The 17807-nt window shown below is 40.0% G+C and overlaps 1 protein-coding gene across 1 annotated transcript in view; it reads right to left on the bottom strand.

The window, feature by feature from the left end:
- Positions 1–17807, bottom strand: part of NCKAP5 (NCK associated protein 5) — a 348475-nt gene that overhangs the window by 245761 nt on the left and 84907 nt on the right. The window lies entirely within an intron of this gene.

Here is a 17807-nt window from a genome sequence, read left to right as displayed (position 1 = left end):
TTAGCTCAGATATTTATTTCATGGATATGAGAAATATTATAGCATGTATCCTATTTGAAAATGAAACTATAACTCAGCTCCTATATAATTTCCCAGTTCCACTTTTGCAGATGCTATCACTTGCAATATCAGCTGTAAGAAAGTTCCCGTGTTTGTGTCTAGACAGAATTTCTGATAAATATTCATGATCAGATGAGTGATTCAGATTTTTTTTTTTTTTTCATCTTGAAGTCTGTTCTTTAAACACAATGCAAAGAGACAAAGTTTATTCTCAGCAGAGGAAAAAGTCAATCACAGAAATACACTGTGTATTCAGTGTACAGGAGGAAGCAGTGTACAGGAGCAACTTCAGTGCTATTTATATAAAATATTTCAGAATAAACCCATGGAATAACATGATGCAATATAATATATGTGTATCACAGTGGTACAAACACAGGCACTTTACTATTATTCTGTGAATCTATTAGCAATATGATAACTCTCTTGAAATATCTCTCAAAATCAAAAATATGTTTCCAGCCTCATACTTCAGGAAATAACAAGAATTGGAGTACTAGTTGGAAAAGAATCCATTTTCATTTCCTGGAGAGAAAAGCTTCACTTCTATAGCTCCACTTTTTAAGCTTTGGACTCCTCAGAAAATCACTTAATGGAGTTCTTGTTTGCATTAGGGTTGTTTCTTTATTATTATTATTTATATTGTGTACAAGTATGGATTTTTGCTCCAAAGCAGTTGGTTCTTCTCAGCCATTTATCCTCATAACCAAGAACAGGAGATAGCTACTGCAGGGACTGTACATCATCATGTCTCCTCAAGGTGAAGATAAATGCTAGATGATTATAAGGATCATAATCCATATATAAATTTACATTTTTACTTCAGGATTCGAATTGTTCTAAATGTTTTCATGTTTCTACATACAATAATTGTTTTCTTGTTCTAATAGAGAGAGAGACTTGTTCTACAAAGTCTATCCTGACACAAAGAATTCTGGCACAGATGGGAAGGAAGAGCAAGATGCTGCCTGTGCAAATCCAGCTCAGCTGCACCCTGGTCAGGCTGCCTTGCCTGAAAACCTTTGGGTGCTGTGAAAGTTTCCATTAAACTCTGTGCTTTCCCCAGTCTTAAATTTAAATCTCACAGCTGTAGATAGATGCAGATTGTAGATGTCACTTTCAGAAAACATTTAATAATGTAAATCCTAAAAAATGGCATGAACTTCAGTGGCATTAATATAGATTTTTTACCAATGCTATTGGGATTAGACACTGGCATCAGCATTGGGCCTTTTCCCTGTTATTCCATTGAGTTGAATTATACTTGAGAGTATACCATTGAACAGCAAACTGCTTCTAAGCCAGCACAAGTCATTCTGTAATATACATACATTATGATTCAGAAAAATTACACTGCATAAATGTATAATGACAATTAGTTGTAGTACCAAGTTCTTTAAAACAAGCTGTGTTTTTTACTTAGTATTTTTTTTTTGCCACAATGGGCCTTGTATAAATTAGTATTAATACTTTCACGGCTTTTTAATGTAATATTAAATGATATTCTTGATTTATTCATCAGTGCACTTTGCCCTACAGGCAAAGATAGGATCAGCAGTTTTATTCTGCATAATTGTAGAATGATTAAAAAAAAACCCTCATTCTGAAGCAATTTTCTCAAAAACATTGCCTAGAAATAAAGACAATGGGGAAAAAGAAATCAGTGTGTTTATCCTGTATGACTGCTGCCTTGGCGTTGTTTTTCCTGTGGCAAATCAGCTCTATTATCCTATTTCTCTTTGAAGACCTGGAACTCAGGAGTGTGTCAGCTGTCAGTGTGCAAAAGTGATGTCAAAAAGTCAACCATGATTTGATAGAAACTTTGTGATCAGAAATTACTCCTTTCTTCTGTGTTGCTGGGGCACAGTCACGTGCCAGCCGTGTCCAAAGCAAGCCATCTGCTGCAGGCAAGGTCTCTGGTCCCAAGCCCAGGTTTCTGCTCTTTGCTGTTATCCCAATAAGCTAAATTTTACAAACTCTGGCTCAACCCCCCAGCATTATCATTTTGTCAACATGAAGCAAATCACCATTTGAGATTTAGAGCAACTTTGTGATTTAGAGTAACTGGGCACATCCAGTGAAAGCATAAATCTGGAAAAATAAAGTACCTTATAGTAATCACACTTTTCCACAAAGACTATATATATAGTTTAGTGAAGTACTGACATTTTTCAGTACCCAATAGATCACACAGAGAGGAATAACTCAGATACTTTTTAGCTTCCTTGAAGCTCTGTCATGTGAGTGCTTGCACCAGGTTTTGATTCGAATGGCTAAGAGTCTAAGTCTGAAAAATTACATGGAAAGTCATTTTCTCATGTGAGCAAACAACCTCAGGAGCCTGCTTGAGTGGGAGGAGGGTCCAAGTGACCCACACTTACTTAAGATCAGTACCTGTGTGAAAACAGAGAGAAGATGCAATAACTGAGGAAGGGTAAGAATCATTCAGGTAGGCATGAATTGTTAGATACTATCAAGCCAGGTCAATCAAACAGGAGAGAAAGGCTAGGAGAGGTTTAAGCATCCTCCCTTTCCCCTCTTTCCTTCCAGAAGACCAAAGTGTAGAAAGGCTGAACACTGAGCACCTGCAAAGCAGGAGGAGGTAAAGCTGTGTAAGGCCATGCTGACAGTTCTGAAATTAGAAGCAATTTTAATCTGGAGTGGGAGACTCCAAATTAGTGTGTATTTATAAATGTAATTATATCGCATAGAAATTCTGGAATAACCACACATGCTGCTATTCACAACTGGACTGAGCTGTGTTAGCCCTGCTTTGAGCCTCACTCTGACCAGTTCCTCCCAAGTGGCAGGATTACCAAAGACTCTTAGGTTTTTTTTGTTAAAAAGTGATTTTTTTTTAAATTCTTTTAAAATTCTTAAATTAAAATCAAATTAATTAAGTTAAAAATTCTTTAAAAATATCTTTTAAAAATTCCAAATAGATTTTTTAAAATTCTATTTAAAAATAAAATAATTTTTAAAATGGGTGAAACCTCTCCCTTTTCTTCTCAATTAGTTAAACTTCCAGCCAGAACCACTTCACTCTTCCATCTGTCCTACTGTGGTGGCATATAACTGCACTATTTTAAGGAAAAAACTCTCTGTAATATGTTTAAATGCAGTAGAAAATCTTTCTAACAGCTGTGTAGATTCTGGCATCCAGGAAGAGTTGGTATGCAAGTGTCACATACCAGCTCATCTGATTTAGAGAGCATTAGAGAATTGCTTTACCAAAACTGCCACTGTTTTGAGCTGAAGTAATGTCTGAATAACTAAGTATATTTTTGACAGAACTAAATATCTAGCCTTGTAACACTTATTTGTTTTGCTGTTTGTTTCTTTTCTTTGTTAGCTGGATGTCAGTCAGGAAAGAAAAGGGGAAGAGAAAGGAAATGAAGTGCCTCCTCTGAGGCCTGGGATCCACTGCTGGGTATTTGGGTCAGTTACGTGGGTATTTGTTCTGGCAAATCCACGTTGTTATGCTGGGCAGGGTATCAAATATTATACAGCACACAGAACATTTTCCCATCCATTGTTAGAGAGCAAAACCCTCAGGGCAACCTTAGGCTTGTGAGACAGGAGCCCCTCACTGCAAGCTGGAGGTGATAAATGGGAGCTGAAGAAAGATCACGTTGTCTCTGGCCCTCTTAAGGAACTTGCACAGCTTGGTATCAAAGAGAGTTTAATGAGCTTAGTGATATGTGAAAAGGATTAAGGATACAGTCGTTGATCCAGCAAATCACTTGATTACATACTTAATTCAATAGGGCCACTCATGTGCTAGAAGTGAAGCCTGTGCTCCCGAGCTGTCACGGGGCCGTGGGCCCTGGAGGTGGGAAGCTTTGGTGGGACCTGGGCATCCTGTGGCTGGGATGCCATCCCATATCTCAGGTCCCCAGACCCCCACAGACACATGGGGACACAGCTGCCCTGCCAGCCGCTGCCTTTCCTGCTCTGAACGAGCTCCCAGGGTGTGCAGTGAGAGGCCTGAATTGTGCAGAAAATGGGGAAATTTGGGGAGAGCCTCGGCCCGCAACTCATCTCCCTGCAGACCAGTTTGGAAACAGGGCTGGGAGGTAAAAGTCATGCAGAACCCTGCAGAGCCCAAAGCATCCCCTTCTCCCCTGGCACATCTGATGTCCCCTCTGGATGCTGAGCAGACAGCCTGACCCCAGCCCTCAGCAGCTCTGCCCCTGAGCTCCACCAGCAGCTGGGTTGGAAACCAGACAGGAAAACATCAGCATGGGTTTGGGCTCCTGTGCACTGCAGAGGAGGATGTTTGTGACTGGGGGAGCAGAGAACAACGTGGGATGAAAAAAAGCTGATAAATGTCCAGACAAATTCCTGTGAGTATCTGGAGCCGTCCAGCCCCGGAGCCAGGGAACTGCATGGAGAGCCCACAGTCATCTGCCTCATTGCAGAAAGTCCTCTTTTCACAGGGAAAGGTTATTAGAGATCAGGCAACACCAAAGCTGGCTGCAGCCAAACAGCAGACTCTTGCAATTAGGAAATGATGGTAGCAAAGCAAAGGGTGGAGGGGATTGACCTGTGAGGGGGAGATCTAAGCTGTCACACCAAGTGTGGAGACACAAGTCATCTTTGAAGGATCTTGGAAGAGTGCCCTGGGGTAAAGCTGTAGACCTAGGGAGAGTGCCTTGAAAGAATATTATAACTTCTGTTAAATATTTATTTTTGTTATCATCCTGCTGCATAAACCTTTGATAGAAAATAGGCTTTTTTCCCACAGCTCAAGAGGATATATGTACATGTATTCTTGCCTGGACTATGTTTTTTACATGTCTGAAAGCATTAGGATTGAGGATTTGAGTGAGCTGTTATACAGCATTACTGAGCTAACAACATTTTTTAAAAAGCAGGTGTAAAAAAAAAAATCTCTTTGCATTAGATATTTTTGTCAATCCCTTCAATACCACACCTAGCTTGGCTGCTCACCTGTAATGCTAAATAGCAATAAAAGCTAAGCCATGCAGCTTAGGAAAATAAGATCTTTTAAAACTGTCATTATTGTCAATCTATTGCTTTCTTGCCTGATTTCAACATATTGTTTTAATTGCCAGTTTTATTAGCAGCTGGCATGAAAGTGTACATTTAGAGCATCTGCAATAGAGCAGGCTGTCAAGAACCCTCATGCACATACTGTGGAATTACACCATTATGGTAAAAACAGTCATGATTATTTTAATAAATATGTTGAGCAAATTTCTTAATTGTTCAAAATCACGTAAGCCTCAGTGAACAGCTCATATTACATCTCAGCTGCAGTGATTAAAACTGATTTACTGAGTCATCTGAAGCCAGTTGTTTTTGTATAAAAGAAAAAAAATCAGCTGGGTTTTCTTCCTGCTGCTGCTTGGCTTCTGCTTTGCACCCTATTAAATGGCACTATCCACAGAGGACAGCAGAGTTTAATAAAGCCTGAAATAGCACAGGCTCATTAACTAACAGGCAGATTCTGCACCCTTGTGAGTTCTGAACACGGGGATGCAGAGAGAGTTTGCAGGGGAATGTTACCCAGCTTTGCAGCTGGCATCCAGAGCTCCACTGCATCTGAGTTTTTGCCAGTTTGTCCCCCCCAAAATGCAAGCTCTGGGACAAGGACACGAGTACTCTGCTACTCAGTGACACCTGATGTCCATGTTTTTCCCACGTGGGGTCACGGGGAATGCTGAAGCTTCATCTTCCACAAGTTTATAAAACTTTCTGTTTTCCAATAAGACATTTTCTGCAAGCAAATCCTGTGGCTCAGGCAGGTGTGTATGGAACAGTAACCTGCCAGGGCTCTTCCCCAGCTTAGTGGACTGGGGCTGGAAAGCTAAGAAGAGATTTGGTGGAAACTGCTGCCACCATTCAGATTTCCAGATGCTTGGCTGGTTTGTTGCTCCCTCTTTCAGGGTTACAGGGGTTTACATGTCAGTGAAACAAATGACATGCACCTCAACATGAGGGATAGATCATAGCAGGCAGAAGGATAGCAATGATGAGAGACTTAAATGCTGGAGGAGAAAAAGCTAAAAAGTTGATCTAACTGAAGTTATTTACATTAAAGTATATTTGCAGTAAATCAATGAAGCATCTCATACTGGGGATGAAGGGAAGAATCCCAGAGCTTCCCAGCTGCTACCCCATGGTGCTAAGGAGTGAAGTAAAAATGACAAAATAATATGTTTCAGCTTTCCAAAGGAAAGCCTGATGACAGATTCAGGCAGAAAAACAGCAGAGTAGTTTCCAGCTGGACTGAATCACACGGCTCTGCTGATTTCAGTCTTTTCTGACACAAGTGAGTGCTGTAATCTCATAAGATGCTGCAAAATTCATAATAATACAATATTGTACATCCCTTATAAAACCTTTCCTTCTCAGGAATGCCTGCTGTCCCCTGGCAAGACCACAGAGCTTCAGTTTAAAAGCACATCATTTCTCAGTGTCCCCATTCCTCACCAACACCAGATGACAAAACAGAGGCCACCATACTGGATTTCATAGCAGTTTAATACTCCAGCCCCAAACTTTCAAAGCATTTTCTGGTCTAAGCAGCAGCTGGGTTAAAGGACAAATGTCAATTTATAAAACAGTATGACAGCTGTCCTCATTCTGGGAAATGAAGCAGAGCTCAAGACAAAGTAGGTGAATGTTAGGATACATTCCTAAGATCAAAAAAATAGATTAAAATAATATTTTACAAAAAAGTGGCACTTGGACAGACCATTTCAAACAGGGATCTATTTAAAAAACATGCTTATTTGACAGGCTGGAATATTTTTCACAGATAGGAGATAAAGTAAGATAGTGGGGAGTAAAGTCAGAAATCAAGAAGATGGATGAAATGCAAAAGGAAGGCATAATTAAAACCAGAAATAAGGACAGCTGGAGTAAGCACAGTGAATATGTCTAGAACTGGACAGATATTTTTGTACAAATACCTTTTACTCAAAATTTAACATTCATGGGGTTTAAAAGTCTCTATGCAAGTAACAGGCTATGGAACTTCTGTAATTTCTACTAACTCTTGAGCAAATTATTGTTTGGCTGTATCTGTAAAGGAAACTGGGCAGTTTGTCCACCAAATGCTATTTTTATCTTTTTCTTTCCCCGAAAGAGGTAATCACTAAATGCAAATACAAAGCATTAACTGGAATTGACCAGAATTATCTTAAAATAGGAATGAATTATATAATACCATATAAGTTTGAATTTATTAGCCACAGAGCTCAAAGTCACAGAGCTTTTAATACCACTTAACATCAGCACTGACAAATGCATCAGAGGTTCACACTGTTCCTCCAGCAATAAAACCCAAGTTTGTGTCCTGTACCACAACAGGTACATGCCCTTGATTTCTATTTGAGGCCAAATCAGGAGATCCTGTTGACAGTCTGCATGATGGCCAAGTGTCCCTGGACACCCCACCTACCCTGAGTGTAGCTCAGCATGAGTAAAGTTTGAGCAGGTTGGGTAGGGCCAGATCCTGAGCCACAGAAAGGGAGCAAAAGCTGCAGAGGGTGCAGATTATGGGCTGTGCTCACCCCCAGTAGCCCCAGAAAAAGGAAAAAGGGAAATCTTTGAGCTTCTAAACTACTAAAAAATTTAACTAGGCCATTGGAGCAGCTGTGGAATTTAGCAGGAGTTGGGAAAAAACCTGCCTTTTTTGGCCAGGGAGAGGGATGAATATGGAAGAGCAGGCTGCAGCACTGATGTCTCCTGAGCAGGTTTGCAGCCACTGTCCCAGCTACCTCAGCACATGGCAACTCCTTGTCCTCAGTCAGTATAAAATTCCATACAGAGAAATGAAAAGTGGAGCTTAGCATAGCCATACAGTGACAGTTGTTCAAAGGTATTGATGACCATGCATAAGTTAAGGAGGTGTCAGAGTGACAGAAATGTTTCAGTCCCAGGAATTCCACAAATGAAAAGGCCTTGGTGTTATTTAGGGCAATAGGAATTTGCTCTATAGCTTAAAGCAGACATTCACAGTCAGGAAAACTGAGTGGAAGGAGATGTGCAGATGTTATAAGTTTGCTGCTACGCAGTGTGGGTATTTACATGAAATAATTAGCTCTGCTCTTGTTTATGTCAAATCTAATTTACATTAATAAAGTTCACCCAGCAAAGACACTGATGCTGTAAGAAAATGTCCAGAAATGTTACAGCCATAAAGATGCAGAATAAATACTGGAACACTTAATTAATCACTTTCTGACATTACCAGGTAATTAAAGTTTCTGAATAATTTCTTGAATTTTTTTTAGCAATATAAATCAACCACAAGACACAGAAGAACTGCTGGTTCTAGGCATTTGATTTTGCCTAGACATATGGCTCTTGCATGTGACTCACAAGGACTAAAGACGACAGAATAGAACAGGAATAGAAAAACATTCATGGGCTCCATTGCAGAGTTAGGGAAATCTAATTCTAAGGTTATTACAGATGTTTGGAATTCACAGATGAAGATGTTTCATTCACAGTAAATATCAGACTTGTTCACTTGTTTGGAATAACTGCTATCCTCCATCCTAACAGCAAACTAACAGCAAATACCTTGGGACCTGAAGTTCTCTATCCTTTTCCTGCTTCATTATCACTTGTCCTCACACATATTCTGGCAAGATCTGAGAGGCAACAGGATACACACACACACAAATCAAGAGCATCTTATTTCTACTTAAAAACAAACTAAATAAAATACCCAAGAGATACTCATCAGTTCATAGAATCATAAATCAGGTTTGGTTGGAAGGGACCTTAAAGATAGTCAAGTATCAACCCCCCTGCTTGGACAGGGACACCTCCCACTAAGTTCAATCATTCTCTCACTAAAACTCTGCAGTAAAAAATAATATCATATATAAATATAATATCAAAGTCCAATGCAATGTTATAGAGATATAAAGCTAATGATCCCCAAATGCTTCCAAGCATCAATGGACCAAACAAGGCTAGAAAAAGTTTTGAGGATTTCCAGCTTGCACCCCCTGCTCTCAGTACCAGGGTAATCCAGGCTTTATCAAAATTCAAATAATTGACCCTTGATGGTCTGTATGCATAGAAAACAGCAAAACTGGAGTTGAACAGAGAAGACTGAAACCTCCTTTCTGGACAGGCCTTGCTTGCTTTCTCCCACTATCCCTCTTTCTAGCACACAGTGCTCTAGCCACAAACTTTTTCAAATGGAGGAGGGAACTTGTTACAGCACATTTTGAAAATTTTGCACATGCATAATTAAAGTCAAGGAAAATTTATCTCAGAGTTAAAAATGTGGCAGTGCTCAGGAAGTCTCAGAAGCTGCTCCTACCACCCTGCCTCTTCCTGGTACACTGAACCCAGTGGAACTGCCCTGTCTTGCATCCATCAGAGTAACCTACGTGATACATTAACATATACACACAGATAAATGATGGAACATGCAAATAAATGTGCTCCTAAGCATCCCCTCTCTTTGGTTTGCTCTTCTGCTGTGTTTATGTGGAAAGAAAAAAATGACAAGGAATCAAAAGCTAACACTCAAATGCACCTATGCATTTTCATGGGTTTATTACAAACAAAGCAGCAGCCATGTTCACAGGGAGCTCACTCAGCTCCTGTTCTATCTGAAGCACATTTATTGTCAGCTGTCATTACCAGGGCTTGCAGCTGGGTCAGCTCAGGGTACCGACTCATTGGAGGACACAACAGAGTCCAAGGAAGTCACCTGTTCTAAACTGGTGCCCAAATCACACTCTTCCTTCAAGCAAAAATTCCCACTGATTTCCACAAGCTGTTCAAGAAAGTCAAGGCAAGAGTATTGGCCCTGCTTGTAGCTATGTATGCAAATGAAAAAGAAATATTTCCAAAACTATTTTCTTGTAGGTAACAACTCAATTCAATGCCTCTGAGGAGGCTGAGCTTCCCTGACAGGTTTGCAAAGCAGGTTTCTCATGAGGAGCTCTGATCTTGACCACTGCAGCTCTCTGACACACACAACCCACTGAGCTGGCAGGCCCAGGGCAGGACAGGCAAATGCACTGAGCAGCCTGGCTCTCTGGGGCCAGGGGATTAATTCCAAGAAGTCTGGCATTTCCTAAGTGGTGTATAGGCCAGGCAGCACCATGTGATACTGGTTGGAGATAAAGTTTAAGTATAGCAGGGATTTAGTGAAAGTGGATTTAGTGGAAGGAAAATGTTGCACTTTAATGCTAAGCTATAAACAGAAAGTGCAGTAAAGTCCCAAAAGAGAATAAGAACTGGAACATTTGTGTCAGCAAACAGCCTACAAGCATGCACTCATGTTGTGTAGGCCCATGAAATACTCAAGCAAAAGCAGTGCCTTTAGTTACATGCACTAATACTTCGTGAATTCTGTGTGGAACAGAAAGCTCAAAAAGCACTGAAAACACAATTTCTTGCAATGCCAACCCTGTCATCCCTAGAAATGCTCTGGCACTGACAGACACACCTATCAGGCTGGGACAGCAAGGGTAACTACCTGCATTGTAAGATAGCGTGGAGTAAATGGGATGAAAAATGCTGCATGGGGGAGCTTCCCACAGGTGAGGAGGACACTGCTGTGGCTCTCCAGTTGGCATCAGTGCCCAGTATATTGTTCTAAGTGGTCTTGCAGCAGCCTCTGTATCCTGGTGAAAGGCAGGGAGGGAGCTGTGCAGCAGCTCAGGGAAAAGATGCTTGGATGGAGAGCTGAGAGCTGGAGCTGTGCCCCCTGAGGGGCTACAGGGAATGGGGAGGGCATCCTGGGGGAAGCCTTTACTGACCTGCAGTCAGATGTGGATCAGGGAGGTGATGATGCATTTGGGTGAATATGGGTGCAAAGTGTTGAGTTTAACATGTAGAAGTGACAGAGCATAAAAGAAAGGCTTTCATAAAGTAGAAATTGGTGTATTTTCCTCCTTGCTTATGTTACAAACAAAGAAAAGAACTGCCTCTTCAATTCGTGCATATAAAATGGTATTAATAATATTTATCTCATGCTTTTATAAGACATCTAATGACTTATTAATGTTTTGTCTTCTGAACACTTGCCACTCACATATATGCCATGTACAGTAAATGTTAAAAAAATATAACAACAATCCTCATTTTATAATCTATTTCCTTTTCATAAAAATTAAAGTGAACTTCTAATTTCATGCAGCATTTTAGAATTCACAGGTACAATATGATACCAGTGAAATCAAAGCTATCATTTAGCTCCTGGTTAACACTAATTATTGATTTTTCTACAGCTGAATATCACTGCTCTGAATTGCATATGTATTTCAAACATTATGTGCCTGGAGTTATTAGTGACAGTTATTGCAAAACATTCTGTTTATTCAAATAATACTGCAACAAACACAAACTGCACCATGAGAGGCTTGAAAATACTTGTTCAGATAAATATTCATTGACAGCTGCCATGCAGGATATCTGGTTACAGCTCAGATTACATGATAGCTTTTTGTTCTAGACACTATCTTTCCAGCTAGCATTCAAAAATGTAATTTTAAAAACAGCCCTTAATTATATGTGTGAAATAGCAAGTTAAATACTTGGCTCTCCACGTTCCTTAAATGTGAATCTTTCAATCCACAGGGAACTTTATGCGAATTACAGCAAGAACATAAGCATAAGCCTTTATATTTCTGCTAATCTAATTATTGTCATTAACTGCAGCTTCCTGGAAAAGTCCTTTAAAATATTTAACTGGATTACATTTTAAAGTTCTTTATCTTCATCTGCTAGAAAATTTATGGCAACGAATGATGCCTTCTATTAGTGGCCCTGCTGCTCTATGGCTGACTTTGTGATGTTTAGATGCTGTGTCTGTCTTGGGAAAATGAGACATTTGCAGGATTTCCTGCAGAAGCCTTGGCTCTCACTGGTCTGAGACAGAGAACAAGTTAAAACAAAATGTGTGTCAATCCTGTACCTAAAAAGCATTATTTTTTCACAGAAAGGTGGCATCTCGTTTCTGCGTGTATGGCTGTTAGGGGTCAGCTTCAATGGGAATTGTGCCAACCTGGATGGAATTAACTGAGGGCATGGCAGTCCACAATGACAGACAAGAGGTATCAAAAGAAATCAGTTCTTTCTCTCTATTGCCAAGGGGAAATTTTTAGAGCAATTTGACAAAAGTGTTTTTGAAGACTGGCTGAAGAAGAGTGTAATTTGGGGATGCTGATGATCTTACACAAACACTCCGATACATACTGACCTCTTGGTGTCACCTAGCATTTGTTGAGCATCTTGTGTTTCTGAGCATTTAAAACCAATTTTTTTGGTTTTAATTTACAATAACAATTTACAAACAGCAGACAGGTTGAAATACTGCCTAGAACTGTGTAGGTCCTCCACACATATATCACAGACAGTTGATTTTATGATTCTAACAGAGACCAATGATTTTTATAAGCCTTAAGATGTTTGCATCTGTTCTCTAAATCAGAAATCTTTAGCTTATGTCAGATGATAGGGGAAATAATGGTAGGAATTCTCAGATCTCACTTCTCACATAAAGAGTAGCCTACCACCTAAGGATGGTGTTAAGGTGTTGCAGACATCAAGGTGGTCATAAAACTGAATTGTTGTACCCACTCAGCCATAGTCCTGTAATCCTGTGTGGCTGTGATGTGAAAAGTGCTGAGCAGCTGCAAGTCTCATTGATACTGAGGAATTAAACTTATTCAGGGGAGGAAAAGCAATTTCAAACTTTAGATACAGTCCTTAATCATTCATTTAAAGCATTTCCATAGCCATCAACTTGACAGTATTTAAATGAAAAGACTTTGAAAATCTCTTGTTTTCCAACAGGAAATGTTTTCAGGGATTGGTATTTCACATGTATAGAGGAATTTATAGTAATCATATCCTGATGACAAGTCCAAGAGAGGATTTACATCTAACGGGAATGATCTAATTTATCTTTCATACAGTAATACCCAGTGGCTATTGTGAACATTTCATTATCAAGGAAATTAAAGACAACACAAGAAAATTAATGTTTTAAGAGAAAGTCATATGGTCCATTTAACTCTTCTTTTGACTGTTCACATAATGTAATAAGATAATTTGCTTCTTTTCATATGCCCAAGTAATAGAAATAACACTTTTCATAAATCATCTACAAAAGCTTTAAGATGAAAAGCAAGCAAGTCAGTATAAAGCTTTCAAATTACTTCTATATAAATGCATATCATGTGTACTTCACCAGTTCCCCTTTCCAAGAAAAAGTGCTTACACTGCTTCCTCCTCTTCTCCTTTCCAACTCTTTGGTTGGACATCAAACATCCTCACTGCAGAAGGGTCCTGTCCTCTGGTCCTACAGAACCCAAAGGAAACTTTGACACAAACTCAGGTGCCACAAGCTCACTGTTTGGATGCTTGGTGGTGGCAAGCACAGGTTGCACTTCCAGCCTCAACACTTTATGGTCAGAGTTTTGTAGGGAAGTGCTCAAAAGTTTTGCTGCTGAACAGAGCTATTTCTCCCTCACCTCTTTTTCTTCCAGGCACCTTTGGGTCTTATAAAACAACATTGTTCAACAAAAAGGTATTTGTGGTAGCACTGAAGGACCAGGACCTAAAGAAGTATGATTATTTCTTGCACCTGGGATGGGGTTAAAACAGGGGCTGTCCAGGAATGCCCTAGACCTGGCATCCCAACAAGTTCTCCTGCTACAGCTTCTCCGGATGAGGACACTCAGACTGGGATTTGAGATTACACCCAACCTGACAGTGCTCACTTGAACAAGTGTATCTCAGAGCTTGGTATACCCTGGCTCTATCAGTCCAACCACTCTTGTCTGTGTTACTCCAGTTGTTGAAGGGAGAAGCACAAATCACAAAGCAAGCAAACCAGCATGGTGTTAGATGGGGCACTTAAACTTCTAAAGATGCAGATAGGCAGCTAACACACTTTTCAGGAAAATATGCTCATTCTGCTCCCTTGGAGATTTCTGAAATCCCTCTAGACTTCTGTTAAATTTTCAACACTTTCTCCCTGTTCCTTCCGATGTATCCAACATCTTTGCTTTTCTGTTTCTGAGAGGGGAGAGCAAGGAAGCTGAGCAAATAAATTCCTTTCCTTTGATACTTGCATTCATACCACATAAGATAAAAATATCCTCCCCTGTACATATTTGAAAGTCACAATCATTTATGTGGGTAGCTGCATACCCCCTTATATTACTTTGCAGCCCTGCACCAGATGCCCTGGGGCCAGGAGGACAGGCTGAGTCCTGGGGTTATCTGTCTAGCCACAAAGTAAATATGGGGCAAGGGGAGATTGAAACAGGGGAAATGAGTCTGCCCTTCCAGGCTGCAAAGCTTTGTAAGTTCTCCTGCAATGTCAAAAAGGTGAAGACTTTCACAGAGATGATTGGACTGATCTCTGTGCTGGGGGAAACTGAGTCACCAAACAAATCCCATCCTCTGAGTCCTTCTGGCAAGACCATGGTTGAAAGCAAGATGTCCTCAGTCCTTAGTCTGGTTACATCCACCTCCCCAACCTGGCATCAGAAACACACCAAGGATGTGTGTTTATTATACATACTCACATGCAGCTGGACAAAATATAAGCTATTTCCAGCAGTGGGTACTTAATTACTATTCAGTGGCTTCAAAAGCCACTTTCAGTCTTGAAAACTGGAGAGGCCTTTTCCAAAAGAGAGTTCTGCAGTCAGCTCTAGTGCCATCTCAGGACCAAAGGACTTTTTGCTGCTCTGAGAGAGAATATGACCAATGCTAAGATTTATCAGCCAATAGATCTCAAATTGTATTGAACTGTTTATCTTCTAAATTTTGAAAAACAACACTTTTGGATTATTTGTCTCCTAAAATGCTCCTGATTTGAGCTGCTTCTTTCAAATCTAATACTAAGTTATTAATCAAAGCAGAGATTTCTGCTTTCCACAAATCAGTAATTATTCATTTAGCTGTGATTTGTGCTACATAGGGAAAACCTCTGTTTTAAAAAAGGCAGCGTTCAACTCTTAACATAAATAGTACATTATATATGTTGCTTGGAGTTGGAATAATGCAGAGATGTACTGTTCTTCTGGGAGATCTTAAGATTTCTTCCTCATCTAATTTTAATTTATAGCAGTAATATGCTATAACTGCTTTATCTAAAAGTGGTTACTCACACCAAAGGTATGAGAAACATACTAATATCCATCAAGAGGAAATTCCTTAACATGATTGCAAGCTCCAGAAGTATTTACTAATTTATAATCTAGATGGGAAAGTTAGTTCCACAATGACATCTGATTGCTTGCATCCCCTCAAAGCTTTGGGAAAGTTTGTAAACCAGGCTGCTCTCCAGTGTATAGCACTGCAATTCCAGTGACACAGGAGAACAATATTCTGCTAGATTTCACCATTTCTACCACCAATTTAAACTGCTATTTTCATCATCCCAGAGAGGCAATCAGACATAGAATCCAGCTACACCAGCATATAGCAGTTTCTGTTCCTGCCTTGGCCACCTCAAGGTTGGAGGAAAACCTCAGTCTGAGTTTACAGATAGGACTGGATTTTGAAATGAGCTCCAGGTTCAGGGTCTACGTGAGCAATAGAGAAAGGGATGCAGTCAGATAAGGGTATCAGATATCCAGTAAGAGTTTAAATTATATTATTATCAATTAATATGCCAGAAGAGCATCTGTCTGCATTGCTAAATGAGAAGAGCAGGACCCAAGCCCATTCCATGCCCATCATTTCTCTGGACCAACCTGTGGAGATGATGCCCATCCTCAGGCAGCCCAGGCACACACATTCTGCCTGCTGAGCCAAAGTGTGCTACCAAGGCAAAATCAGTAAGGAAAGGAGCAGTAAAGAGTTCATCCCATTCTCTGAGCTTGGGAAATTCCAGTTAATCATTCAATAATATCACGTGGGGGCTTGTAGTTCACAGACAATAAACTACATTTTTGCCCTGCCAACTAATGTTTTAATTCTGAGTACTTAGCCGCTTGCTCATGCCCACAAAAAGCTGTTCCAAGACCCAAGTGGTGACATTTCCCACTTCCCCATGTATTTTTCCCCTGGTGCTCCTGTTATGACTGAAAGCAGCAGGATTATATTTTTCTCAGTGGGAAATGTGTCACCTGCTGTTGAAAGGAAAGCAATTATTGTGTCCTCGCTAAATCTTGGGTCTATTTGTGTAGAGCTTTAGAGCTTAAAGGAATATAAACACCCCTCTCTGTGCCAGTGAAAGTGGTTTGGCACTTTGGAACCCCAGCTGGGATCCCCCTGGATGTCATCTTTGGTGCCTGTGAAGCACAGGGAAAGATGCCAAAGCCCAGAGCCTTTCCCGTAAGTGTGTCTAATCAGTGGGATATAAAAGTGAGTGATGCGCTCTTAGTTCCTGCATAGGACACCTCAAAACATTAGTTCTCCCTCTCCCCTTATTCCAGGAGTCAGATTATACTTCTCAGCTTTACTCAAACAATATTTATGTCTGCCCCACATTCCTCCAGTTGTTTTCCCTCCTTTTTGTGTGGTTTTATGTGCCTGTAAACCTGTCTGACAGAGGGATGGGTGTTTTATTTGCACTCTGTCAGATGCTGTTTCTCTGTGCAATCTCCTGTTAGCAAACAGAAAAGGTCTCATCATCAAAATGGGAGATGAATCAAGTGGACATTTACATTTGCAGCTGGCCAAAAGCAATAAAAGAACCAAACTTACAAAATGTGTGTATATATGTATGTATGCATGCATGTATACTCACACATAAAGGGGGGGATAGATGCATCCTATGAGACAGGATCTTTTAATACACAAAATTTGTTTTTCATGAGTCTGTTGCTATTTAGGTGTTTGGTTTTTTTCCATAAAAGTGAAGAAAATGTAAATAAATCCTTGAAAGGGAAAGTGTGCAAGCATGATTACATTTAAGAAAAAACTAATTGATTATGAAAGGAAGTTTCTAACACTAGTGATCATTACCCTAGGATCTAGAATCACTTCTAGGAAAGGATTAGCAGCCTCAGGGGCATCAGGCATCATTTCAGGTGATAAAAGAAAAGTGTTCTTAACTTTTACTACCATATCATCCCAGACAATAATAATAAAAGTCATGAAGATATATTTTCTGCAATGTAAATTAAATAGTTGATATTTAAAATAGAGATCATCTACAAACACCTTTAGGAGGTACTGTTTCTGTAAATGTGGTACTCTGAAAGAAAATTCACCTTTGTGAATTTCTAACACCTCTCATTTCAAACAAAGCTTTCAAATGGAATCTAGAAAGCCAGTTTTTCATATGAAGCACTACAGGTAGTGGCCAGATTTATAAAGAACTGTCAATTTATAACTGTTTTAAAGTATCTGTTATGTTAACCATGTTGGATGGATCACAGGTGTCTAGTATCTGCTTACTTAGATAACAGACTAATATTTTGCCATCTTCTATATCATGATGAAAATGGATATCTGAGATTTACTGAATCTGATTCATCCAGTCCATTGGTCCTATCTCTGATAATGGCTGGGCCTACCTATTTCAGATAAAGGGGTATGAGCCTCGGGAGCAGAAAATGGTAATTTAGGCTGAAAGTGACCTCTGAGTTGTCTTGTGGAACCACACCATGCAAAGCAGGCTCGCCCTCAAAGATAGATCAGGTTAAAGGAAATCATATCCAGCCAAATTTTGAATGTCCCCTAGAGTCCAGAGCTTCTTTGGGCAGCCTGTTTCAGTGTTTAATCACCCTGATGGTAAAGATTTCCACCTAATATCAAATTAGAATTTCCCT

This window comes from Calypte anna, chromosome 7 (assembly GCF_003957555.1).
Source record: "Calypte anna isolate BGI_N300 chromosome 7, bCalAnn1_v1.p, whole genome shotgun sequence".
Taxonomy (NCBI): domain Eukaryota; kingdom Metazoa; phylum Chordata; class Aves; order Apodiformes; family Trochilidae; genus Calypte; species Calypte anna.
This window is presented reverse-complemented; position numbering and strand designations above follow the sequence as displayed.